Raw genomic sequence first — 27,769 nt, forward strand, 5'->3', positions numbered from 1 at the left:
TTAAAGCTTCTTCTGTGTTACAAGGAAAAACCTTCTCTGGGCCACCAAGAATGGCAAGAATTTCTTGCACTTGGGTATTCCAACAGTTGCAAGTTTCACTATCATTCAACTCCATCTTGACTTGGTAATAATATTTTCACTTTTCACTGCACTTACTGATTCATTACTTACTTATTTTTATTCTATATATTTAGAGATATAGCATAGTGTATCTACCACTAGGGTGATTGCAAAGGTCAGGTACGGGCTGAAACTTCTTATATTCTAGTCCTCATTTTGAGAGGAATAGAATACAAAATAAAAAGTGTAATATCGAGGCCTATTGAAGCCTCACTTGGAGTACTGTGAGCCACTTTTGGACCGTTATCTTAGGATGTGTTAACACTGGAGAGGTTTCAAAGGAGGTTCACGAAAACGATTCCAGGATTGAACAACTTGTCCTATGAGAAGTGTTTGATGGCTCTGGGTCTCTACTCACTGGAATTCAGAAGAATGAGGGTGGCCTCACTGAAACCAATCGAATGTTGAAAAGCCTCGATACAGTGGCTATGAAGAGGATGTTTCCTACGGTGGGAGAGTCTAGGACTAGAGAACATAGCCTTAGAATAGAGGGGCATTCTTTTAGAATGGAGATGAGAAGAATTTCTTTAGTCAGAGAATAGTGAATCTGTGGAATTTATTGCCACAGGCAGCTGTGGAGGCCAAGACTTTATGTATATTTAAGGCAGAGGTTGATAGATTCTTGATTGGTCAGGGCATGAAGGGATATGGGGAGAAGGCAGGAGACTGAGGCTAAGATGAGAATTGGATCAGCCATGATGAAATGGCAGAGAAAACTCAATGGGCCAAATGGCCTAATTCTGCTTCTATATCTTATGGTCTAAATGTGGCAGCAGGGTCCAGGCCCAGAGCGTATTGATGCGATAAGGCCTTGGTCCAAGAGCGAGGAACAACCCAGTGTTTGAACGATTTAAACACTAGGCCCCATGGATTGATAGGGCAGTGGGTTGTGTCCAGAAGTGAGGCTCAGGTCAGATCTACTTGTTGCTCTGTAATGTTTACTCTGCTCTGTGCTGCACTGAGGCTGAGGGCAAGGTTGTGGCCTGCTCTAGGCTTCGTGTCCCTTTCATTCTAAACTCTAATTGTTTACGCTGATTGCTTGCATGATTTGTGTCTTTTTTTCCCCTCTCGGTGCACTGGATGTTTGTGGGTCCCTTTTTGATCGGTTCTTTTTGGGAATCTTTGTTTAGTGGCTGCCTGTAAGGAGACGAATCTCAAGGTTGTATAATGTATACATACTTCGATAATAAAGTGTACTTTGAACCTGAACAGGCCCTTCAGTGTGCTAGAACTGCCCAGTGACAACCATGTGACTAATTAAGCTGCTGATCTTTATGTAGGAGATCTGAATGTGGAAGGAAACTGGAGCACCTGAAGAAACCACACAGTCACGGGGTTACAGGCAGTGGTGGAATTGAACTTTGTCACTGGGGCTGTAATAACATTGTGAGCTGTGACACTACCATGCCATTTGAACTATATTGAAGTTAACCCAGTAAGACATAGGACCAGAATTAGGCCATTCCATCATGGCTGACCCTGGATCCCACTCCAACCCCATACACCTGCCTTCTCAAATGAAGTCAAGGGCAATGTCCTTTGTCATAAACAACACAGCTAGGCAGGAAGGCAGCTCCTCCTCCTTCCCAGTAGGGTGGTGAGGGTTAAGCACTACTTGGATAAATGGTGAATGCTGCCATGCCTGTGACACCCAGCACCCTAGTGTGACAACAAAGAAAAAGCTGGTCAGGAGGAAAGGCTATGACAAATCCATAGAGAGTACGTTACTATTCCAGGATTGTTCTAGAGTTCTCTAAGGCATGAGAGTTTGCAGATAGAACACAGAACAGTACAGCACAGGAACAGATTAGATTAGATTATGAGAACACTCAGTCCTCTTTTATTGTCATTTAGAAATGCATACATGCATTAAGAAATGATAAAATGTTTCTCCAGAGTGCTATCACAGAAAACAGGACAAACCAAAGACTAACACTGACAGAACCACATAATTATAACATATAGTTACAGCAGTGCAAAACAATACCATAATTTTTTAAAGAACAAACTATGGGCACAGTAAAAAAAAGTCTCAAGTCCTGATCGACTCCCAAGTCCCCGATAGCAGGTGGCAAAAAGGAGAAACTTCCTGCCATAAACCTCCAAGGCACTGACTACTGCCGGTGCCTTGGAAGCAGCCGACCACAGCCGACGCCAAGTCCGTCCATCCGAAAACTTTGAGCCTCCGACCAGCCACTCCGATACAGCCTCCCAAGCGCCATCCTCTGCCGAGCATCTTCGACCTAGCCCCGGCCACTAAAACACGCAAAGCCGAGGATTCGGGGCCTTCTCCTCCAGAGATTCCGGTTACCACACAGTAGCAGCGGCAGCGAAGAACAGCCCCTCCTCTCACTGGGTCTCCTCCTTGCCTCAGTTCCCAACTGCCAACCCATCTACCTTGCATACTCCACCTTCCTTTCCTATCAAATTCCATCACCTGAGGCAATTTACTGTCTCCACCCATCACTTCCCACCCTCTCGATTCTCATCCATTTGCTGATCATCCCCTGCTCACCTGGATAGACCCATCACCTTTTCCTTCGCTCCTCTTTACTGGCCATCTCCATTCTGCTCTTTTCGTTTAGACAAATTAGAATCTCAACCATATTCAGATTTATTTAACACATCTACATCAAAACAGAGAGACGCGTCATTTCATGAACAACCAGCACACCTAACGTGGACTGGGGGCAGCCTGCATCTGTCACCACATATTCCAGCACCAGCATACCATGCCCACACTGCCCAGCAGAACAACAAGCAAACAACGAAAAAGCAACAAAACAACAACAGAATTACATCAAAGCACCCCCCCTTTCCTCCCCCTCACCCCTTCAAAAAAAAGAAAACAGAAGTACTAAGTTTCTTTTATCCTCCGCAGATGCTGCCCGACTACTGAATTCCTCCAGCAGCTTGTTTTCAGCTGCTGATAACTAGGCAGAAATGAATTCCTGCAGATGAAATCTCAGGAGCATTTAAGAGAATCCACAGGAACATGCCTGACCTGCTTGTCTGAGGTGGCTGGGTGTGCAAAAACGTTGTTCCAGCTTTTCATCTGGGAGGGGGTGGGAGGGGGGACAGGTGCAAGCATCCGGTGCGGTTGCCTTCTCCTGTCTCGAGTGCTAGTTCCTTGTGTATCTGGTTTGAGAAAAGCAGGAAGGCGTGATCATTGAGAAGGTAAGGACAAGTAAGAGGGATGCTGTTACAACATTTGTATGTTGTAGGAGGAAGAAATTGTCATTGGTATTATTGTTATTGAGATAGATTGCAGAATAGGCCCTTCGAGCCGTACCACACAGCCATCCCGGATTAACGCTAGCCTAATCATGGGACAATTTACACGACCAATTAATCTACTAAACTGGTACATCTTTGGACTGTGGGAGGAAACCAGAGCACCTGGAGAAAACCCACATATTCCATGGGGAGGATGTACAGACTCCTTACAAATGATACTGGAATTGAACTCCAAACTCCAGTGCCCTAAACTGTAATCAGAATTAACATCGCTGGTGTGTGTTGTGAAATTTGTTAACTTAACGGCAGCAGTACAATAAAGTTCATGATGAACAAATGTAGAGAAAAACTGAATTACAGTGTATATTTCTTTATTAAATAGTTAAAATAAGTACAGAAAAAAACAAATAAAAAGTAGTGATGGTGTTCAAGCGTTCAATGTCCATTTAGAAATCGGATGGCAGAGGGGAAGCATGAGTTGAGAGGTAAAGGGCAAAAGTTTAGGGGTAACATGAGAGGGAACTTCTTTACTCAGAGAGTGGTAGCTGTGTGGAACGAGCTTCCAGCAGAAGTGGTTGAGGCAGGTTTGATGTTGTTGTTTAAAGTGAAATTGGATAGATATATGGACAGGAAAGGAATGGAGGGTTATTGACCGAGTGCAGGTCGGTGGGACTAGGTGAGAGTAGGAGTTTGGCATGGACTATAAGGGCCGAGATGGCCTGCTTCCGTGCTGTAATTGTTATATGGTTATAAGAAGCTGTTCCTGAATCACTGAGTGTGTACCTTCAGGCTTCTGTACCTTCTTCCCGTCAGTAACATTGTAAAGAAGGCATGTCCTGGGCGGCGGGGTGTCACCCTTCCAATCAACTGTCCTTTCCCTTTCACCCTTCAGTTCCCTCCTCCCCTTTCGACTTACTATTTATTTTTCCTCTCCATAACTGTTGCTTCTGTCCTCTCCTCATTATATTACTGCTGACAGCTTCTTATTCTCACTCTTAAATTCACTTTCTCCTGCTCATTTTCCATTCATCAGGTCCCCCTGTCATCTACCCTCTCCTTTCACTGTCATTCACTCCCTCCAATCGATTTCCTCTCACACGTTTCAACATATTCTCCCATGGAACCCATCTTCTTTCACCATGTTTTCTTTCACGTTCTGCACTTTCTTTATGTTGAATGATATCCTCCACCACGCCCCCCCATGTTAATCTTTCTACTCCATTTTCAAATGCAGCCCCTTTGAAATTCTCTAGCCCCTTCCCTACTATTCTTTCACCATATTCCTGTGTTATTCCCCCTTACTGACCTTGCTATCCCCTAATATTTACTCTCATCCACTGCATTCAGACTCCTCCAGGGCCTTCTATTCTATTTTCTCTTGCAATTCTTACAAAAATCCCACCTCCTCATGTGCCCTCCTCACTAATGGCTTCAATCATGGTACATTTGAGCAAGTTTTTTTTTTGAGAATTCACACCAGCAACCTTGCACTCAATGTCAGTAAGACAAATGAACCAATTGTGGACTTCAGAAAGGATAGGGTGAGTGAACACGCACCAGTCCCGAAAGAGGGATCAGAAGTGAAAAGAGTGGGCAATTTCAAGTTTCTGGGAGTCAGTATCTCTGAGGATTTATCCTGGGCCTGACATATTGAAATGGCTACAAAGAAGGCATGACTGTGGCTAAACTTCATTTGGAGTTTGAGGAGGTTTTGGCATGTCACCAAAGACACTCATAATTTACTACAGATGTACTGTGGAGCGCATACTGACTGGCTGCATCACTGGCTGCATCACTGTCTGTATGGGAATGGCGGGGTGGGGATGGGGGGTTGCTACTGCACAGGACTGAAGCAAGCAGCAGAGAGTTATAAACTTAGTCAGCTCCATCATGGACACTAGTCTCCATAGTATCCAGGACATCTTCAAGGAGCAGTGCTTCAAAAAGGCGGTGTCCATCACTAACGACCTATATCTTCCAGGTCATGCCTTGTTCTCACTGCTACCACCAGGAATCTGGTACCGGAGCCTGAAGGCACAGGCTCACCAATTCAGGAACAGCTTCTTCCCCTCTGCCATCCAATTCCTGAATGGGGATTGAATCCCTGAACGTTAGCTCACTATTTTTTTCTAATTTTGTGCTTTTTTATATTGTTACGTACCCCGTAACTGGGTTGCCAAACCAGCAGAAATGGATCACTCAGTTGGAGTCTGGAGCACTAGAACCAAGAAAGTTTTATCAAAGAAACAAGCAACACAGTAATCGAAAGGATAATAAATGCAACAATTCAACAATGATAACCACACATGTGCACAGAATTAAGATAACAGCATCAATCAAGCTCCATCGCTGTCCAGGGGCAAATGACCAATTTCAAAATGACTCAAAGTTCAGTTCGCAGTAATCGTTGCCATGGCGATGGACAAGGTGGGGGAAGAGAGACAGAGAGAACAACTCATCATTCAGCACAGCTTCACTCACAGACCAGCGAGATTGCTCACGAGCAACTTTTGGGCGGGTCCTTGGTGATGTCACCTGAGGTCACCGACTGTGACCCCTCCTCCAGATGCGGTCGATCCTCTGCAGTGAACCCGGCACCCAGGCAAGGGCGGACACACACCGGGTTCCCGCTGATCGTACCTTTCCACCCTGTGCGTTGTCCGGTACTTCTCACCACTCGTGAGAGGCGCACCGCTTCCAGGGTCTCGTTACCTCGGGTGGCGTGTGTGTCCCTGTCTTAGTGAACCTGTCCCTTTTTATCCCCCTGCTGGGGTATCGCCTGTCCATCACTTCAAACAGTTCAGGGTTCAAAGGGGGGAGCCGCTCCAGACAGCTCTCTCTCCCACATCCCTTCATTACACATCTCCAGACGCTGCTCCATTGTTCCTTATCTCTCCTTCCCCTGAGGGCAGGTGGCAGACCAACTGCTGATGCCACTGATGCTAGCCCAGGCCAGCAAACATCTTAATTTTATGTGTATTCTCGTAACAATATTTAATTAATATATACATGCAGTATACCAATTATAATTTGCATTTGTTCTCCATTATTACGTATTGCATTGTGCTGCGGCTACAAAGACAATAAATTTCAGGACATATGCAGTGACATTAAATCTGATTCTGATTCTTTAGCATATTGGGGTTGCGATTAGAATGATTAGTTTGTGGTTGCCTGCTTGGAAAGCTTATTTAAAGTACTGCAGCAATATATAGAGGAACCAACGAGAGAAGGAGCAGTGTTGGATCTCCTGTTAGGGAATGAGGTAGGTCAGGTGACGGAGGTTTGTGTTGGGTCCAGTGATCACAATGCTATTAGTTTCAATATAGTTTTGGAGAAGGATAGGTCTGGACCCAGGGTTGAGATTTTTGATTGGAGAAAGGCTAACTTTGAGGAGATGTGAACGGATTTAGAAGGAGTGGATTGGGACAATTTGTTTTATGGGAAGAATGTAATAGAGAAATGGAGGTCATTTAAAGGTGAAATTTTGAGAGTACAGAATCTTTATGTTCCTGTTAGGTTGAAAGGAAAGGTTAAAAGTTTGAGAGAGCCATGGTTTTCAAGGGATATTGGAAACTTGGTTCGGAAAAAGAGAGGTATCTACAGTAAGTACAGGCAGCATGGAGAATGAGGTGCTTGAGGAATACAAAGAATGTAAAAAGAAATTAGACAAGCTAAAAGATATAAGGTTGCAAGTAAGGTGAAAATACATCCCAAGGTTTCTACCGTTATATTAATAGCAAAAGGACAGTGAGGGATAAAATTGGTCCATAGAGAATCAGAGTGGACAGCTATGTATGGAGCCAAAAGAGATGGGGGAGATTCTGAACAATTTCTTTTCTTCAGTATTCACTAATGAGAAGGATATTGCAATGGGTAGATAAGGGAAACAGGTAAGGAAGTTACGGAAACTATGACGATTAAAGAAGAGGAAGTACTGGAGCTTTTAAGGAATATAAAAGTGGACAAGTCTCTGAGTCCTGACAGGATATTCCTGGACCTTGAGGGAAGTTAGTGTGGAAATAGCAGGGGCTCTGACAGAAATATTTCAAATGTCATTAGAAATGGGCATGGTGCCGGAGGATTGGCGTATTGCTCATGTTGTTCCATTGTTTAAAAAGGGTTCTAAGAGTAAACCTAGCAATTATTTGCCCGTGACTTTGACGTCAGTGGTGGGTAAATTGATGGAAAGTATTCCTAGGGATGGCATATAAAATTATCTGGATAGACAGGATCTGATTACGAATGGTCAACATGGATTTGTGCGTGGAAGGTCATGTTTGACAAATCTTATTGAACTTTTTGAAGAGGTTAACGAGGGTTAAAAGTTGACGAGGGTAAAGCGGTGGATGTTGTCAATATGGACTTCAGTAAGACCTTTGACAAGGTTCCACAGGGAAGGTTGGTTAGGAAGGTTCAATCGTTAGGTATTAATATTGAAGTAGTAAAATGGATTCAGCAGTGGCTGGATGGGAGACGCCAGAGAGTGGTGGTGGATAACTGTTTGTCAGATTGGAGGTCGGTGACTAGTGGTGTGCCTCAGGGATCTGTACTGGGTCCAGTGTTGTTTGTCATATATATTAATGATCTGGATGATGGGGTGGTAAATTGGATTAGTAAGTATGCAGATGATACTAAATAGTTGGAGTTGTGGATAATGAAGTGGGTTTTCAAAGCTTGCTGAGAGATTTAGGCCACTTAGAAGAGTGGGCTGAAAGATGGCAGATAGAGTTTAATGCTAATAAATATGAGGTGCTACATTTTGGTGGGACTAATCAAAATAGGACATACATGGTAAATGGTCGGGGATTGAAGAATGCAGTAGAACAGAGGGATGTAGGAATAATGGTGCATAGTTCCCTGAAGGTGGAATCTCATGTGGATAGGGTGGTGAAGAAAGCTTTTGGTATGTTGGCCTTTATAAATCAGAGCATTGAGTATAGGAGTTGGGATGTAATGTTGAAATTATACAAGGCATTGGTGAGTCCAAATTTGGAGTATTGTGTACAGTTTTGGTCACCAAATTATAGGAAAGATGTCAACAAAATAGAGAGAGAACAGAGAAGATTTACTAGAATGTTACCTGGGTTTCATCACCTACGTTACAGAGAAAGGTTGAACAAGTTGGGTCTTTATTCTTTGGAGCATAGAAGGTTGAGGGGGGACTTGGTAGAGGTATTTAAAATTATGAGGGGGATAGAGTTGATGTGGATAGGCTTTTTCCATTGAGAATGGGGGAGATTCAAACAAGAGGACATGAGCTGAGAGTTAAATGGCAAAAGTTTAGGGGTAGCATGAGGGGGAACTTCTTTACTCGGAGAATGGTAGCTGTGTGGAACGAGTTTCCAGCAGAAGTGGTTCAAGCAGGTTTGACGTTGTTGTTTAAAGTTAAATTGGACAGCTATATTGACAAGAAAGGAATGGAGGGTTATGGGCTGAGTGCAGGTCAGTGGGACTAAGTGAAAGTAAGAGTTTGGCACGGACTAGAATGGTCGAGATGGCCTGTTTCCGTGCTGTAATTGTTATATGGTTATACTGAAATGAAAGATGTTAATGGTCACTTTCTCATGGAGACATCCATTTGATAAAGTCCCCATAAAAAAAAATCTAAGAGTAGTGATTGAACTACTAAAGACAATTATTGACCTGGCAAGGAAATGGCTTAAATGGCAGGAAACAGAAAATAAAGATGATAGTAGGATATATCAATTAGCTTTCTGCAAGGATGTATGTTTGAATTTCTAATGCATTTATTGTTTGTAAGTGAACTTAATGCATGGGACAAAGTAATATTTCCTTCGGTGATGACACAATGACAGGTCAAATTGTAAGCTGTGTGAAGGGAAATATTACATTGCAAAGAGACACAAATAGAATCAGCAATTAGACAGCAGATTTCTGGATTTCACTACAGCCCAATCAAAAGTCATCTACTTTGGACTTGGAGAGCGTAGAACAAAGTAATTTCTAAATGGTGGAAGGTGTGAGGCTATTGAAACTGATAGGAGATTGAGGGGCCCAGAAGAAGCTTCAGGTGGAGGGGAGTCAGCAAATTTGCCTGCGATCGTAAGATGCCATAATCATAAAGGCTAATGGAACACTGACCTTTATGTTTAGAATTGCATGTACAGGGAATCCATGCAATAGACCCAATTAGACCAGGGGTCTGGTAACTGAGTGCAACATAGGTTTACCAGAATTCTACCTAAATTCCAATAATTAAACCGTGAGGAAAGAGCAAATAAGCTACGGATACACAGTAGTTTTAAAAAAAATTGGTAAAAGAGTGGTTTAATAAAAGTTTTCAAGATAGTATGGGAAAGTAATAGGAAGATGGAGAGAAACTGCTGGCTGTAGGGCAAGGTCTCAAATGAAGGTGAAAAGAATCGATAGCCTAGCTTTTCAGATATCAAGTTAGTAAAACACTTCTGAATATTGAAGACAGTAGAAATTTAGAACTATCAATTGATAGCTTTAATTCCAAGAATGATCAATTTTGTCAATCACTGATACTGACAGACATACTATGACCTTGACTGGATGTCATTTAATATCCATTTTATTAACATTTCTAAGAAGTGATAGTTTTTTAAATTATTTACCTCAATGTTAATATTTCTAAGTGTCTTTGGTTATCAAGGGATTTAAAAGCTATTCAATAAAATCAGTTACAGGTTATATAGCTGTTAAGTCCTTTTAGTTTTGCTGGCTATCAAAGGCTGTCAGAGAACTTTCAGGGGTGGGACCATTCATTGTACAGCTGAAGACAGCTGAAGATCCAATTGCCTTCAACTGCAGCAAAATGGAAGGCCCTTCGTATCTGGATTCAACTATTCTTAACAGATAAATCCATCCCAAATACAGGGGAGAATGAGGAAAAGCTGTTAAAAAAAATAAAAATAATAGGCACAAGTACAATTAGGGAAATAAAGACAGTAAGCACATGGAAGGAATGATGACATCAAAATGAAAAGATGATGGATAAAGAAATGGGAGTAAAATTTCAAATTAGCCACAGTCTCACTGAATGGCATTGCAGGGACAAGGGGATAAAAAGCCTGCCCCTGTTCTTATATTCTTGCACACATACAAGCAGTATTTCCAGTGCTCTGCTACTTCCATCGACTCAGATAACATGAGATGAAGGAGAGGGGGATCTAGCTGGGATGATCTTTGCCAGCAATACAATTATACTAATCAGCATCACCAAACCTTGTCTGTTTCCATCACCAACACAGCAACTCAACACACAAATAATGTCAGCTCCTTGATCCCCAAGCTTGAATTAAGAAATTGACCTCTTAACTCTATTTGTAATTCAAAATAGATAGGTAATTACATCAGCTCATAATGCACACAGAAATATTCATCACAAAAAAATGTCAAGGACCTTGAAATATTATTATTCAAGAGTTCAGAAATATTTGTATTCATATTTTAAATTGTTTTGTTCCAGGTATCCAAACACACATTGAAAATTGCTAACTACAAGTAGATACTACTTCAAATACACCAGTCATGGAAGTGGAATTGAATAAATTCTATTTTATAAAGTACATATAATGGTAATATATGCAAGTCTTGAAGGCTTACACTCTGATCCAGGAATAGTTTCTTACCCTCTGCCAGAGTTCCAAATGGACACTGAACACTGCCTCACTATTTTTGTTATTCTCTTTTTGTATTCAGTCAATTTAACTTTTTATGTTTTATATTATCCACACACATTTCTTACAGTAATTTACAGGTTTTATGATGTATTGCAAGATTCTGCTGCTGCATAACAACTTTATGACATATGACAGTGATATTAAACCCAATTCTGATTCTTTTATATGAGGATACTTCTAAAACACTCGTCAAATTAACTTATCATACTTTTACCAAAACCGAAGTATCTTAAGAATCAAACAACTAAATGTAACAAATAAATGAGGGGGTGTATGTTGATGAATAAAATACTTTTGTGCAAAGTTTACTCACATTATTAGTTTATGACCACTTAAAATGCTTCATTACTGAATTGTGATTATTTGTACAGCAGAGAAGCCCTGCAACAGTCTGCTGGAAGTACAGAAGTATGACACAATAATGCTCTATATGGAAATAACTCAGAAAATGTGTAGCTCAGTGGGTGATGGCTGCGTTGAGTTGTTCTCTGATCTTGGCAAAGATTTCATCATCATGCTTGGGCAACATGTCACAGGTGAAGAGTCCACTGATGATATCTCCTCGTATGGTGATGAAACGTTTGCAAATGGATTGCCAAGATTGGAGATCAACTCAACCCAGCCAATGTTTTACTATAAATCTAATCATTAGGATGTCTTGCTAATATGTAAATACTTATGTATGGTCAGGAAAACCAAATTCATTTGGTTCTGACAAACCAAAGCACTGTTGCATAAACCCCAGCATCTGGCCAGTATCCCTTTACCAACAAAAAAAAAATTGCAGAATTGGTTCCAAGGAAGAGTGCTACAAGATTAGAGTGATTTCTAGCCAAAAAGACAAATTAGATCATGACCCATTGGAAGCACTCCCAAATTACCACAGCTGTTTACACTTTGCTGAGCAGATATCAAAAATGGATATCAGCACTTAAAAGAAAGGACTGTCCATGGCAGTCAGATAGCAACAGTCAAAGTTGTACAGTAAATGCCTGCCTTCTTTTGTGCTGAATTTTACAATTAGAATCCACTCCCAACTTTTTTAAAGGAAGGATAGATATGAAATAGCACATAAAAGCAAAAGAATGAGGCAGAATTACCAGTCGGAATTTAATAGAGGCAAGTGTGAGGTGTTGCACTTTGGGAGGGCAAACCAGAGTAAGACTTAAGGCTGATTTATACTTGTCCATCAAATTGACGCCATAGGTATGGCGTAGCCGTGAACCCTCCGCAGTGCCTATGTGGATCCCTACTCCGTAGCCTGACGTGCACCTCTCCCAAAATGTAACTACGCGTTGCAGCAACGCAGACCGCAACAGCTGTGATTGGTCCGCTTGGTAGCATCGCATTTCCTCCTACGCTGCAATAGCTTCCCATTGAGCGACTGAAGGGCAGGGAAGGAACTCTGGCTGCAATGCTTTCCATAAAGCTTTACAGACCTCCAAAATTATGGAGGACACATTTTGCTTTTACGAAAAAAGACGCTCGCTTTAAACTTGTTTACCCTGAGAAGGACTACCATGACCGTGAAGCCTCGCATGGGCAGGTGTGTGCGCATGCGTGACGTGCAAAATGCGTGACATGCACATGCGTGTATGTGCCCAAATTGCAGAGTGACACAGGCACACAAACGCACAAGTATAAATGCTCACAACGGCGTAGCCCACTTGCGTAGGCTATGGTGCAAGCTGGTACGCACAAGCATAAATCAGCCGTTACAAGGTAGGACACTGAGGTGTGCTATAAAATAAAGGGACTTGGAGATACAAATTCACAATTCCTTGAAAGTGGCATCACATAAAGAGAGTTTTTGGCACATTGACCTTCATAGATCAGGGCAGTGAGTACCTGAGCTTGGATACCATGCTGAAGTTGTATAAGATGTTGGGATCGGTGACTAGCTACATAGGAAAACACATTGAGAATGCTATTGAGAGTAAACACTACACTGCCAAGGCAAGCCAGAAACCATGAGTTTCGTGCATTAAGGATTACAACGCTGGCTTCAGATAAGAGGACTAGTTGAATCTAAGGTTAGCAAGAGCTGCACTCTCCCGTGCTATCAGGAAGGCAGAGCATGAGTTCGAACAGAAAATTCACCAACACCTTTCGGACACCAGAGACACTCAGCACATGTGGCAAGGTATACAAACCATAACGGATTTCAAGTTCACCTTGCACATCAACAAAACTGACACCTCCCTTTCATATAAGCTGAATACACAATTTGATGCATTGAATGATGTGACATTGAGGAAAGGCCCCTCTCCCCTGAGGAACAGACACCCTGGCTAGAAGGGGGCCCTAGTCAGGATAAACCCATGCAAAGCTGCGGAGCCAGACGACATACCTGGTCAGGTGCTGAGGGATAATGCGGCCCAGCAAGCAGAGGTCTAAATGGACATCTTTACTATTTCTTTGAAAGAGTCCACTTTCCCTGCAGACTTCAAAGTAACCACCATTGTTCCAGTGATGAAAAGCTGATGGTAACTAGCCTGAATGATCACCACTCAGTGGCACTGACCTGAACATCATGAAGTGCATTGAACCTCTGATAATGGTTCATATAAAATCCCACTTTCCAGCTATATCGGACCCGTTCCAGTTTGTCTACCTCTCAAACTGGTCCGCTGATGATGCCATAACCTTGGCCCTCAACTCCATCCTGTCCCACCTAGAAAACGATGCCTCATATAGCGGGGTGTTGTCGATCGACTTCAGCTTGTTGTTTAACACAAACATCATTCCCAGTCCTCATTGGGATTCAACACCCCTTTCTCTAACTAGATCTTGAACTTCTTGATGGAAAGACCCCAGTCAGTCTGGGTTGGCAGCAACATCTCAAGCTCCATCCCATTGAGCACAGTTGTACTCCAGGGCTGCATGCCCAGTCCGCTGCTGTTTACACTGCCAGATACAGCTCAAACTGCATCAAGTTCGCTAATGATAATGTAGGGTAATGGGTGACAGATGACACATTCTTCATAATAGAAATTGTTCTACATAATTCACAAAGACAGTCACTGAGTTGTTGTGTTCATGTTAAGAGACGGTGTCTGACGTAATGACATCCATGTAAGGTGACGGTTTTTGGTTTATTCATAATGGAAATAAAGGGTTGCGGCTTTTGTTAAGCACATAAAACGACTCTCACATGTTTTATTCACAAAATCCTACGATACAGCTGTTGCTGATGACGCCAACTGACGTGTTGAATCAGCACACAGAGAAGAGGTAGAGAGGCTTGTCAAATGATGCAAGAATAAAATCTGGGTCTCAACATGAATAAGACAAAAGAGGTGATTGTGGACTTCAGGAAGACATAGATCAATCACTCTCCGTTGCACATCAATGGGTCTGACATTGAGAGAGTGAAAAGCATAAAGGTCCTTGGTGTGCACATTACAGATGATCTAACCTGGACTACAACACCTCACTAGTCAAGAAGGCAGAGCAGCATGTACATTTTCTGAGGAGATTGAAGCATGCAAGGATCTCCACTCCCACTCTAACGACTTCCTTCAGGCGCACCAGCAAGAGAGTTCTGTCCGGCTGCATCATTGGCTAGAACAGAAGCTGTAAGGCAATGGGCCACAAGATCCTACAGTAAAAACCATCAAGAGGACCACCAGGTTCTCCCTCCCCACTATTTGTGACATCTACCGGGTATTGTACACCAAGGACCAGAAGTATTGTTCAGGATCCCTATCACCCCTCTTACAATCTCTTTGAGCCACTACCATCAGGAAGGATGTACAGAAACATCAGGACCAGGACTGCCAGACTGGTTAAAAGCTTCTTCCTGCGGGCCGTGAAACTAATGAATACCCTGTCGCCCAGGAGGTCTCGCCACGAGGACAGTGAGCTGTTTATTATACTGTTTACTTCTGCTGCTGTGCACTGCATGCATTTTGAACTGCATTTCATTAACTTACTTTTAGTAATATTTGGGTTATGTGATCTGTGGGATATACGTTTTGTTGCAGGAATGCAGTCCAGAGGAACGTTGTTTCATTTGGTTAAGTACATGTGCAGTCAGATGAGAATAAACTTAGACTTGATCTCGAGCACTAATTTAGAGTATTGGGTGCAGTTTTGGTCACCTGCTGACAAGAAAAATATTGATAAGATGGAAAGTGTGCAGAGAAAATTTACGAGGATGTTGTGAACCTGAGTTTAGGGAAAGGTTCAATAGATTAGAACTTTCTCCACTGGAGCGCAGGAGAATGAAGGGAAAGCTTACAGAAGTGTACAGAATTATAAGGGACGTAGAAAGGGTAAATGCAAGCAGGCTTTTTCCCTTCAGGTTGGGTAAGAATAAAACTTGAAGCCATAGTCTAAGGGTGAAAGGAGCAATATCTTAGGAGAAACTGAAGGGGATCTTCACTCAGAGGTTGGTAGAAGTGCGGAATGGGCTGCTAGCCGAAGTGTTGGATATGAGTTCAATTGTAACATTTAAGACAAGTTTGGATAAGTACATGGATGAATTATGGAGGACTGGTAAACAGGACTAGGCAGAAGACCGGGCTGGCACAGACTAGATGGCCTGAAGGGCCCAGTTCTATGCTGTGGTGCTCTATGACCCTATAACAGCAAGATCAATGATAGAAAGTATAAATAGACAAATTGCATAATATAATTACACCTGCATAATGAGAAATCATGTCAAATCTTATTAAGATGAACGAGACTGTAGATGCTAGAAGCTTGATTTAGGGTCTTGACCTGAAACACTGGATATCCTTCTGCCTCCACAGATGCTGCTTCACCTATTGAGTCCCTCTGGCAGCTTGTTTTCTTCCCATGTTTGTGGAATGCTCCCTACACTGAATATTATTTATTATTACTGTTTCTTCTTCTTGTATTTGCACAGTTCGTTGTCTTCCGCACTCTGGTGGAATGCCCAAGTTGCCCATTCATTGATTCTGTTATTGTTCTATAGATTTATTGAGTATGCCCACAAGAAAATGAATCTCAGGATTGTATATGTTTGCATATATGTACTTTGAGAATAAATTTACTTTTAATTTTTTTTTGGACTTTGAATGAATGAGAATTATCATGTAAACCTAACTTGAATTCAATCACATCAGCAGAAAATGTTTTGATCAAAAAGCATCTTTTATAAAAATAAAAATGACCAGCTTTACCTTTTCTTCCCATCCTGTTTTTGCGTCTTCAGTAAAGACATGTTGAATGGTAACATGAAGAATCGTTTCTAAGTGCCTCCTCTGTGCAGTTCTGATCAAATTCAAGTTTAATTATCATTCAAGCATGCTGTACATGAATACCCATGAATACAGCCGAATGAAATAGTTTTCCTCCTGGGCCAAGGTGAAAAGTATGGTACCAACAGTTATACACAGCACAAGGCACCTACAGCACATACAAGATAGCTGTAAATAGAGTCACACAAAAAATATATAGCCCAAGATTAAGTGACATGTCCTGTAAGTTGATGGTGCATTGATGTTGTCGGCAAAATTCAAACTTCATTTATGATCAAAGTTGAGTACATTATAAAACCTTGACTTGTCTCCTATCAGACAGTCACACAACAAAGAAAGCCAAAAGAACCCACTGTAAAATAAAATGACCAAACACACATTGTGCACAGAGAGAAAGAAACAAATCAGGCAAACAGTAAAAGTAAACAAATCGCATTCAAAAACAAAATTGATCGTTCACCAGAAATTCTACCAGAAAGCGGGTTACTAATAAGGTATTTAGTTGTTTTCTTTGTCGCTGATAAGTACTTGCTTGGCTTCACTAGTGCTATCTTAACTAGAAAACAAGCCCTCAAGCAATCGGCTAACCAATACACATGATCCAGCTTAATCCAAATAAGGTGCTCCTTATCAAAGATGAGAATTGTGGAAGCTAGGCCGAACTAACCAATAAAGTTTAATGGTGGATACACTTTCCACAGTTTTTGTGGCTTCAGAGGAAATCCAAAGCAGGATACTTTTTTTTTGTAAAGGGATACAAAATTGCTCTACTCTAACTGTTGGTAAAATCAATAAGTTGCAATCGTTTCATATTTCAACTTCACCCTGGAGACAGGCCTATGGAACACAAACATGAAAGGTCAAAGGTTTCTTCATCTATTTTCAATGACACTGAAGTCTCAGTGTTTTATGAGACATAAATCAAAATAGGCTTCACGTAATGGAAGGGCTTCCTGTGGGTAATTTCTGAAATTCAAAACCAAGCCATGAGATAGATTCATGGAAAAGTAGGCAAGTCAGTACTTGACTGTGACTGCTTTGTTCCCGACGTTACAGTTCTTTCCCTTTGTGTCTCATTTTATCCTGAAACAAGTGAAAAGAAAACAAGAAATGGTTTGAAAAATCTTACGTTATTTAAGTGGTTATGATTCCTTGAAAGTGAATCAGTTTTTCCAGACATAGATTCAAATCCCAGTACAAAGAAAAAAAAAATCAAGAATAATTACAAATTCAATTTAAGTGGTTTTTAGCTTTCTAAAGCTTCTCAAACTGTTAAGAATTTGAGGCAGCACTTTGAGTATTATACAAAACAGTTTGACATGCAAAATTACAGTTCCTTGATTAAAAGCAAGTTAAAATGTAAAACAGTATGATGAATTAAAATTATAAAACAAAGCAAAATAAAAAGTAAGGAGTACCTGTATGCAATATCTCTATGTCCAATATAAATGTCTCTGCCTTTCTTTTCAGTCAATGGGAAATATGGTGTTGGATTCATCAAGATATTTAAAATGCTTCATTTATGAGAATGGCTTGAAAATATATGCTGCTCATTATTAGAGGACGAAATAATGGCTGGCATGGGAGCGGTTATATTAATTGGATCTGTCTACAGTTGATCCCATGAAGGGTTTGTCAGATTAGGCAGTTGTCAAGGTTGTAGTTAAAAATGGGGTTACTAGCCTTAGAAAAAGCGCAGATGTAAAGAAAGGATACTAAATCTTTAAGAACCCTTCCACAGCGACACAAATAGAGCGCTTCTGAAGCTTGTAAGCTAGATTACTAATGACAATTAAAATGAAGCTATTTTAGATTTTTTTTTGTAGATATGAAATTGTACTTAAGTATGTGCAGTGGTTAAATCTTCCTTTTTTCTCGATATTGTGCTAGGGTTATTAGCTTCAGAGCTGTGCTCTAAGGCTGAGTTGAGACCAGTGTAATGGTCTGAGGTGACTTAAGGCTATAATCATAACATTAGTCATAGTGCTGAACTGTGGCTGGTATGTTGATTGGATGTGTGCTTATTGCCAAGGTAATAGCTAGAGGAAGTCCTATGTATGACAAGCCTGATTTGAACGTCTCATGGGGACCATTAGCCAGCCTGTCAGCTGTACTTAATGAGTCGCACAGTAATAGTTTCCATATTTGCTTTGAAAGTAGAGCTGAAAAAATTCATCCCACAAGATGTTATCAATACAAAGGACAGAAGATTAATCTAATATGCTCTCACTATAAAATAAGATGTTTGAGTGTGGAGGAAGGAAAACTGTTAAATTGTAGAAAGAAATTGGTCTTTTTATTTTAATTCACTTCCACTTTTGCTTAGGTTTAATTCTCTTTGCTCTTTCATGATATATAATAACATCTTACTTTTGAATCTACAAAGATTATTCTTTGAGTTATTTTTAAAGTATTTGCAGATAGCAATTCCTTAAAGACTAATGCTCAAGGTATATCTTGATTACAGTGCTACTCAATTAAAATTAATGCTTGAACATATTAATCAATAGCTTGTAGTTCAGAAATTCATTTAGCAAATTCTTTGATTTTGACCTTCAATGACAGTTTTCGCTTTACTGAAGAAAAAGTATTGCTTATTTTATGGGAAGGGAGAATAGTTTTGATTATATGTCAGTTAATCTTAACAAATTGGGTTTCTGACCAAACAGATGTGTCATGAGTGCTGAGAGAGATAGATAATGGTTCTCTTTACTCCTGCCTTATATATTTATAGATATAAATAGATATATAGGGGCAGCTTACTAGCATAGTGGTTAGCACATTTTACAGTACAGATGATCCAGGTTTAATTCCTGCGACCACCTAAAAGGAGTTTGTACGTTCTCCCCGTGACCGCGTGGATTTCCTCCGGGTGCTCCGGTTTCCTTCCACATTCCAAAGACATACTGATTGGTAGGTTAATTGGTCATTGTAAATTGTCCTGTGATGAGGCTAGTGTTAAATTGGGAGTTGCTGGCCGTCATGGCGTGAGGGGCTGGAAGGTCCTACTCCATGCTGTATCTCAATAAATAAATTTTACTTCCATATATTGTACACGGAGCTTAGAAAAAAATTAGAAAAAATAAAGGGCTATGGGTAACCCTGGGTAATTTCTAAAATAAGTACGTGTTCGGCATAGCATCGTGGGCTGAAGGGTCTGTATTGTGTTGTAGGTTTTCTATGTTTCTATACGATTTGATGATCAGAGAGAACTGAATATGCTTTGCAATTGTTTAACTTTATGCAATTCACCGCTCTTCAGAAATGCAATGTGAAATCTCAAAATATAATTGCACTGTGCAATCTCTTCCCACGAGGCAAGGGAAGAGATTGCTGAGCCTTTGGCTAGGATCTTTATGCCCTCGTTGTCCACGGGAATGGTACCAGAGGGTTGGAGGGAGGCAAATGTTGTCCCCTTGTTCAAAAAAAGTAGTAGGGATAGTCCGGTTAATTATAGACCAGTGAGCCTTACATCTGTGGTGGGAAAGTTGTTGGAAAAGATTCTGAAAGATAGCATCTATGGGCATTTAGAGAATCATGGTCTGATCAGGGACAGTCAGCATGGCTTTGTGAAGGGAAGATCGTATCTAGCAAGCCTGATAGAGTTCTTTGAGGAGGTGACCAGGCATATAGATGAGGGTAGTGCAGTGGATGGATTTTAGTAAGGCATTTGACAAGGTTCCACATGGTAGGCTTATTCAGAAAGTCAGAAGGCATGGGATCCAGGGAAGTTTGGCCAGGTGGATTCAGAATTGGCTTGCCTGCAGAAAACAGAGGGTTGTGGTGGAGGGAGTACATTCGGATTGGAGGGTTGTGACTAGTGGTATCCCACAAGGATCGGTTTTGGGACCTCTACTTTTTGTGACTTTTATTAATGACCTGCTGAACATCCAAGGATACACAGTGTATCAGAAGGATAGGAAGGTAGGCAGAGGGGGAGGCGTGGCTTTATTGGTAAGAAATGATATCAAATCATTAGAAAGAGGTGACATAGGATCGGAAGGTGCAGAGTCTTTATGGCTTGAGCTAAGAAATCGCAGGGGTAAACGGACCCTGATGGCCGTTATATACAGGCCTCCAAACAGCTGCAATGATGTAGACTACAAATTACAACAGGAAATAGAAAAGGCTTGTCAGAAGGGCAGGGTTATGATAACTATGGGGGATTTTAACATGCGAGTGGATTGGAAAAATCAGGTCAGCACTGGATCTCAAGAGAGAGTTTGTAGAATGTCTGCGAGATGGCTTTTTAGAACAGCTTGTTGTTGAACCCACTAGGGGATCGGCTGTACTGGATTGGGTATTGTGTAATGAACCGGAGGTGATTGGAGAGATTGAGGTGAAGGAACCCTTAGGAGATAGTGATCATAACATGATTGAGTTCACTGTGAAATTTGAAAAAGAGAAGCCGAAATCTGATGTGTCGGTATTTCAGCGGAGTAAAGGAAATTACAGTGGCATGAGAGAGGAACTGGCCAAAGTTGACTGGAAAGGGACACTAGCAGAAAGGACAGCAGGGCAGCAGTGGCTGGTGTTTATGCGAGAAGTGATGAAGGTGCAAGACAGATATATTCCAAAGAAGAAGAAAGTTTCAAATGGAAAAAGGATGCAACCATGGCTGACAAGGGAAGTCAAAGCCAAAGTTAAAGCAAAGGAGAGGGCGTACAAGGAAGCAAAAATTAGTGGGAAGACAGAGGATTGGGAAGTTTTTAAAAGCTTACAAAAGGAAACTAAAAAGGTCATTAAGAGGGAAATGATGAACTATGAAAGGAAGCTAGCAAATCACATCAAAGAGGATACTAAAAGCTTTTTCAAGTATATAAAGAGTAAAAGACAGGTGAGAGTGGATATAGGACCGATAGAAAATGATGCTGGAGAAATTGTAATGGGAGATAAGGAGATGGCAGAGGAACTGAACAAGTATTTTGCATCAGTCTTCACTGTGGAAGACATCAGCAGTATACCGGACACTCAAGGGTGGCAGGGAAGAGAAGTGTGCGCAGTCACAATTACGACAGAGAAAGTACTCAGGAAGCTGAATAGTCTAAGGGTAGATAAATCTTCCGGACCAGATGGAAAGCACCCTCGTGTTCTGAAAGAAGTAGCTGTGGAGATTGCGGAGGCATTAGCGATGATCTTTCAAAAGTCGATAGATTCTGGCATGGTTCGAGGACTGGAAGATTGCAAATGTCACTCCGCTATTTAAGAAGGGGGCAAGGAAGCAAAAAGGAAATTATAGACCTGTTAGCTTGACATCGGTGGTTGGGTAGTTGTCGGAGCGGATTGTCAAGGATGAGGTTACGGAGTACCTGGAGGCATATGACAAGATAGGCAGAACTCAGCACGGTTTTCTTAAAGGAAAATCCTGCCTGACAAACCTATTACAATTTTTTGAGGAAATTACAAGTAGGCTAGACAAGGGAGATGCAGTGGATGTTGTATATTTGGATTTTCAGAAGAACTCTGTCAAGGTGCCACACATGTGGCTACTTAACAAGATAAGAGCCCATGGAATTACGTGGAAGTTACATACGTGGATAGAGTGTTGGCTGATTGGCAGGAAACAGAGAGTGGGAATAAAGGGATCCTATTCTGGTTGGCTGCCGGTTACCAGTGGTGTTCCACAGGGGTCCGTGTTGGGGCCACTTCTTTTTACATTGTATATCAACGATTTGGATTATGGAATAGATGGCTTTGTGGCTAAGTTTGCTGATGATACAAAGATAGGTGGCGGGGCCGGTAGTGCTGAGAAAACAGAGTCTGCAGAGAGACTTGGATAGATTGGAAGAATGGGTGAAGAAGTGGCAAATGAAATACAGTGTTGGAAAGTGTATGGTTATGCACTTTGGCAGAAGAAATAAATAGGAAGACTATTATTTAAATGGGAAGAGAATTCAAAGTTCTGAGATGCAACAGGACTTGGTTGTCCTCGTGCAGGATACCCTCAAGGTTAACCTCCAGGTTGAGTCAGTGGTGAAGAAGGCGAATGCAATGTTGGCATTCATTTCTAGAGGAATAGAGTATAGGAGCAGGGATGTGATGTTGAGGCTCTATAAAGTGTAGATAAGACCTCACTTGGAGTGCTATGGGCAGTTTTGGGCTCCTTATTTAAGATCGGATGTGCTGACGTTGGAGAGGGTACAGAGAAGATTCACTAGAATGATTCCAGGAATGAGAGGGTTAACATATGAGGAACATTCGTCCACTCTTGGACTGTATTCCTTGGAGTTTAGAAGAATGAGGGGAGACCTCATAGAAACATTTCGATTGTTAAAAGGCATGGACAGAGTGGATGTGGCAAAGTTGTTTCCCATGATGGGGGAGTCTAGTACGAGAGGGCATGACTTAAGGATTGAAGGGCGCCCATTCAGAACAGAGATGTGAAGAAATTTTTTTTAGCCAAGGTGGTGAATCTATGGAATTTGTTGCCCCGGGTGGCAGTGGAGGTCAAGTCATTGGGTGTATTTAAGGCAGAGATTGATAGGTATCTGAGTAGCCAGGGCATCAAAGGTTATGGTGAGAAGACGGGGGAGTGGGACAAAATGGGAGAATGGATTATCTCATGACAAAATGGCAGAGCAAACTCAATGGGCCGAATGGCCGACTTCAGCTCTTTTATCTTATGGTCCTATGGATGTGGGGTTAGAAGGGTGGGTTGGCAGGTTTACAGACACAAAGGTTGGTGGTGCTGTGGATAGTGTAGAGGATTGACAAAGATTGCAGAGAGCCACTGATAGGATGCAGAAGTGGGCTGAGAAGTGGCAGATGGAGTTCAACACGGAGAAGTGTGAGGTGGTACACTTTGGAAGGACAAACTCCAAGGCAGAGTACAAAGTAAATGGCAGGATACTTGGTAGTGTGGAGGAGCAGAGGGATCTGGGTGTACATGTCCACAGATCCCTGAAAGTTGCCTCACAGGTAGATAGGGTAGTTAAGAAAGCTCAGCGGGTGTTATGGTCCTGGGTATGAATCTAAACTGCAACCGGTGATGAGACTCTGATCGGGAACGTTCAGATCTTTGGGGAAAGTGGAGCTAGCCCTTAGTCATCCATTGCACCCAGGGCCACTCTGACCCAGAACAGTAGCACCTGCAAGAGTTCCTGCTCAGGATACGAGCGAAGGCCAACGGCAGATCCGGCAAGTTCAGTAACTGAATTTATGGTGGAGAAGGCGGATGAGCTAGGACCTCAAATATCAACGGTTATAGTACAGGCAGATGAACATTCGGGAAGAAAATTGGCGATTTCTTTAGTTCGCCCAATGGTAGGGAATAGCAAGCCACCATTGCTAGATACTAGGTTTCCTAGAATCTATTTGCTAAGAAAACCATGGTCAAACTCTCAAAATTTATCACACAACAACAGCATCAAGAGGATCTTCAAGACAATTCTGAAGATGCTTCTGTCAGTAGGGTTGATTCTGGCCAGCAGGGGATCCCCTTCCGTCATCAAGCTACTGCTCATAAAATTCAAGTAACACAAAAGAAAATTATTGCCACTTGGAATGCAAGAACCCTACATCAAGCAGGAAGATGGGGCAATGTGATAAATGAAATGGAAAGACTAAAGATTAACATCATGGGAATTAGCGAAGTTCATTGGATAGGTGCTGGAAAATGTCAGATTAGAAATAAAGCACTAGTTTATTCTTGTGGAACATCCCATACTAATGGAGTAGGAATTCTTTTGGATGAAAACATGGCAAAAAATGTTTTAGGACATTGGGCAATATCAGTAAGAGTGCTCCTTGTTAGATTCAGAGGACAACCATTTGATTCAGCAATTATACATGTATATGCACCAAAAACAGATGGAACAAATAAGGATATAGATAAATTCTATGAAGAGCTTGAACAAGCAAAAAATGGATGCAAATCTCAAGATATTGTTATTGTCATGGGATGTCTAAATGCTAAAGTAGGACAAGGTGCTGATGGAAATACCATAGGAAAATTTGGACCAAGGAAAGAAATGAACGAGGTGAGAAATGGGTAGAATGGTGCAAGGTGAATAATTAGGTCATTATGAATACCTACTTTAGAAACCATCCAAGATGCTTGTGGACCTGGAAAAGTCCAGGTGATAACACTAGAAATCAAATTGACTTTATTACTATAAACCAAAGATTTAGAAACTCAGTGACTCAATGCAAAACATATCCAGGTGCAGACTGTAATAGTGACCATAACCCAGTAGTATGTCATGTAAAAGTAAAACTTCAAAAAAACTAAAGAAGCAAAAACCTGAACAATCCCTTAACAATTTGCAATTAATTAAAGAAGAAAACTTAATACAAAAATTTAGAATTGAAGTAAGGAATAGATTTCAAAGTCTAGAAATAGCATCTGTTGAAGATGATAGCAATCATGTAGAAATGAAATTTAACTTTCTAAAGGATGCCTTGGTAGAATCAGCAAAGTCAGTGATTCCTAAAAATGAAAAAAGCACAAAGAATAAATGGATGACAGATGAAATCAAAAATCTAATGGAAGAAAGGAGACAAAAGAAAGCAAATCCTATAGAATACAAGTCCTAAAAAAAGTTAAAAGCTTATGCCAAAAAGCCAAAGAAGAATGGTTAAACCAGGAATGTAGGCAAATAGAAAGAATCCCTATTACTGATCCAAAAAGGTTACATCAACAAATCAAGAATATCACTGGTAAAAAGCTCCTCTGTTCTTCAGGTGGATGTTTGAAAGCAAAGGACGGTACCATTTTCATGGAAAAAGGTGAGATTATGATCAGATGGACTGAGTGTATTCAGGAATTGTTTGAAGATCGAGGCGAAAAACCAGGAATTAAGAAAATCAATGAAGGTCCAAGTATTTTAAAATCTGAAGTTCGTAATGCAATAAATAAGATGAAGAAAGGAAAGGCAGCAGGTCCTGATGAATTAGTAATAGAACAAATTATCGCCCTTGAAGATTATGGAATTGAAAAACATACTGATTTAACCAATGACATTTATGAGACTGGAATAATACCAGAAGAGATGGGATAAAAAAAAACCACAATATTTATCACTCTTCCTAAGAAACCTGGAGCAATAGAATATCAATTACATAGCACCATAAGTTTAATGAGTCATATCACCAAGATACTTCTAAGAATTTTGATGACAAGAGCTAAAAGTAAGATACAAGCTGAAACAGGTAAAGAACAATGTGGTTTTGTGAAAGACAAAGGAACAAGAAACGCAATATTGATGTTAAAGATACTATCAGAACAAGCTATTCAAGAGCAAAAAGGTTTGTTTGTTTTATCGACTACACAAAAGCATTTGATAAAGTGAAGCACAATAAGTTATTTGAAATATTACAGAAAACTCTAGATATAGATTCGAAAGACTTCCACCTAATCAGAAATACGTACTGGGAACAAACAGCCGCTGTAAGAATAGATGGAGAAGTGAGTCAGTTTACGAAAGTCAAGAGAGGCATTAGACAAGGGTATGTTTTCTCCCCCGATTTATTTAATGTGTACAGTGAAACAATATTACAAAAAATAAGAGACATCTTGGGAATCAAAGTTGGCGGTGAAAGCATCAATAATTTCAGATATGCAGATGACACTGTGTTAATGCAAGTGCGGAAGAAGAACTACAAAATTTAACCGATATAATTTTTGAGGAAAGTGCAAAAATGGGTCTGTCTATCAACTGCAAAAAGACAGAATGTATGGTGATATCCAAAAAGGAGGATTCTATCTGCAGGCTGAGAATAAATGGGAAAGACATAAAACAAATACAGAACTTTTGCTACTTCAAGTCGTCACTTTTTATTGTCATTTCTACCATGGTGCTACATGAAACATTACAAAAACGACACAGAACTATGCAAGAAAAACACAAAAACTACACTAGCCTACAGACCTATCCATGACTGCATAAAGTGCACAAAACAGTGCAGGCACTACAATAAATAGTAATAAATAATAAACAAGACAGTAGGCACAACAGAGGGTGTAGTAGGTTGGTGTCAAGCCAGGCTCTGGGTATTGAAGAGTCTGATGGCTTGGGGGAAGAAACTAACTCCCACATCATGAAGACCCTGGAGAGACTTGTTCTGGAGCTGCTCCGGCCTATGGTCAGGCCACACTTAGATCCCCTCCAATTCACCTACCAGCCCCGACTAGGAGTTGAGGATGCCATCGTCTACCTGCTGAACCGTGTCTACGCCCACCTGGACAAGCCAACGAGCACTGTGAGTGTCATGTTTTTTGACTTCTCCAGTGCGTTCAACACCATCCGCCCTGCTCTACTGGGGAGAAGCTGACAGCGATGCAAGTGGATGCTCCCCTGGTATCATGGATTCTTGATTACCTGACTGGCAGACCACAGTACGTGTGCTTGCAACACTGTGTGTCCGACAGAGTGATCAGCAGCACTGGGACTCCACAGGGGACTGTCTTGTCTCCCTTTCCCTTCACCATTTACACCTCGGACTTCAACTACTGCACAGAGTCTTGTCATCTTCAGAAGTTTTCGGATGACTCTGCCATAATTGGATGCATCAGCAAGGGAGATAAGGCTGAGTACAGGGCTACGGTAGGAAACTTTGTCACATGGTGTGAGCAGAATTATCTGCAGCTTAATGTGAAAAAGACTAAGGAGCTGGTGGTAGACCTGAGGAGAGCTAAGGTACCGGTGACCCCTGTTTCCATCCAGGGGGTCAGTGTGGACATGGTGGAGGATTACAAATACCTGGGGATACGAATTGTCAATAAATTGGACTGGTCAAAGAACACTGAGGCTGTCTACAAGAAGGGTCAGAGCCATCTCTATTTCCTGAGGAGACTGAGGTCCTTTAACATCTGCTGGATGATGCTGAGGATGTTCTACAAGTCTGTGGTGGCCAGTGCTATCATGTTTGCTGTTTTGTGCTGAGGGTAGCAGACACCAACAGAATTAACGAACTCATTTGTAAGGCCAGTGATGTTGTGGGGATGGAACTGGACTCTCTCACGGTGGTGTCTGAAAAGAGGATGCTGTCTGAGTTGCATGCCATCTTGGTCAATGTCTCCCATCCACTACATAATGTACTGGGTGGGCACAGGAGTACATTCAGCCAGAGACTCATTCCACCGAGATGCAGCACAGAGCGTCATAGGAAGTCATTCCTGCCTGTGGCCATCAAACTTTACAACTCTTCGCTTGGAGGGTCAGACACCCTGAGCCAATAGACTGGTCCTGGACTTATTTCATAATTTACATATTACTATTTAACTATTTATGGTTTTATTACTATTTATTATTTATAGTGCAACTGTAACAAAAAACAATTTCCCCCAGGATCAATGAAGTATGACTACGACTATGACTATGACTACATAGTCTGGTCGTGAGAGCCGAATGCTTCGGTGCCTTTTGCCAAATGGCAGGAGGGAGAAGAGTTTATATGAGGGCTGTGTGGGGTCCTTCATAATGCTGTTTGCATTAGGGATGCAGCATGTGGTGTAAATGTCTGTGATGGCGGGAAGAGAGACCTCGATGATCTTCTCAGCTGACGTCACTATCC

The 27,769-nt window shown here is 41.4% G+C and overlaps 1 protein-coding gene across 2 annotated transcripts in view; it reads right to left on the reverse strand.

The window, feature by feature from the left end:
- Positions 1–27,769, reverse strand: part of LOC134347737 (potassium voltage-gated channel subfamily H member 7-like) — a 579,490-nt gene that overhangs the window by 503,257 nt on the left and 48,464 nt on the right. The window lies entirely within an intron of this gene.

The sequence above is a fragment of the Mobula hypostoma genome, chromosome 6 (genome assembly GCF_963921235.1).
Source record: "Mobula hypostoma chromosome 6, sMobHyp1.1, whole genome shotgun sequence".
NCBI classification, from domain to species: Eukaryota; Metazoa; Chordata; class Chondrichthyes; order Myliobatiformes; family Myliobatidae; genus Mobula; species Mobula hypostoma.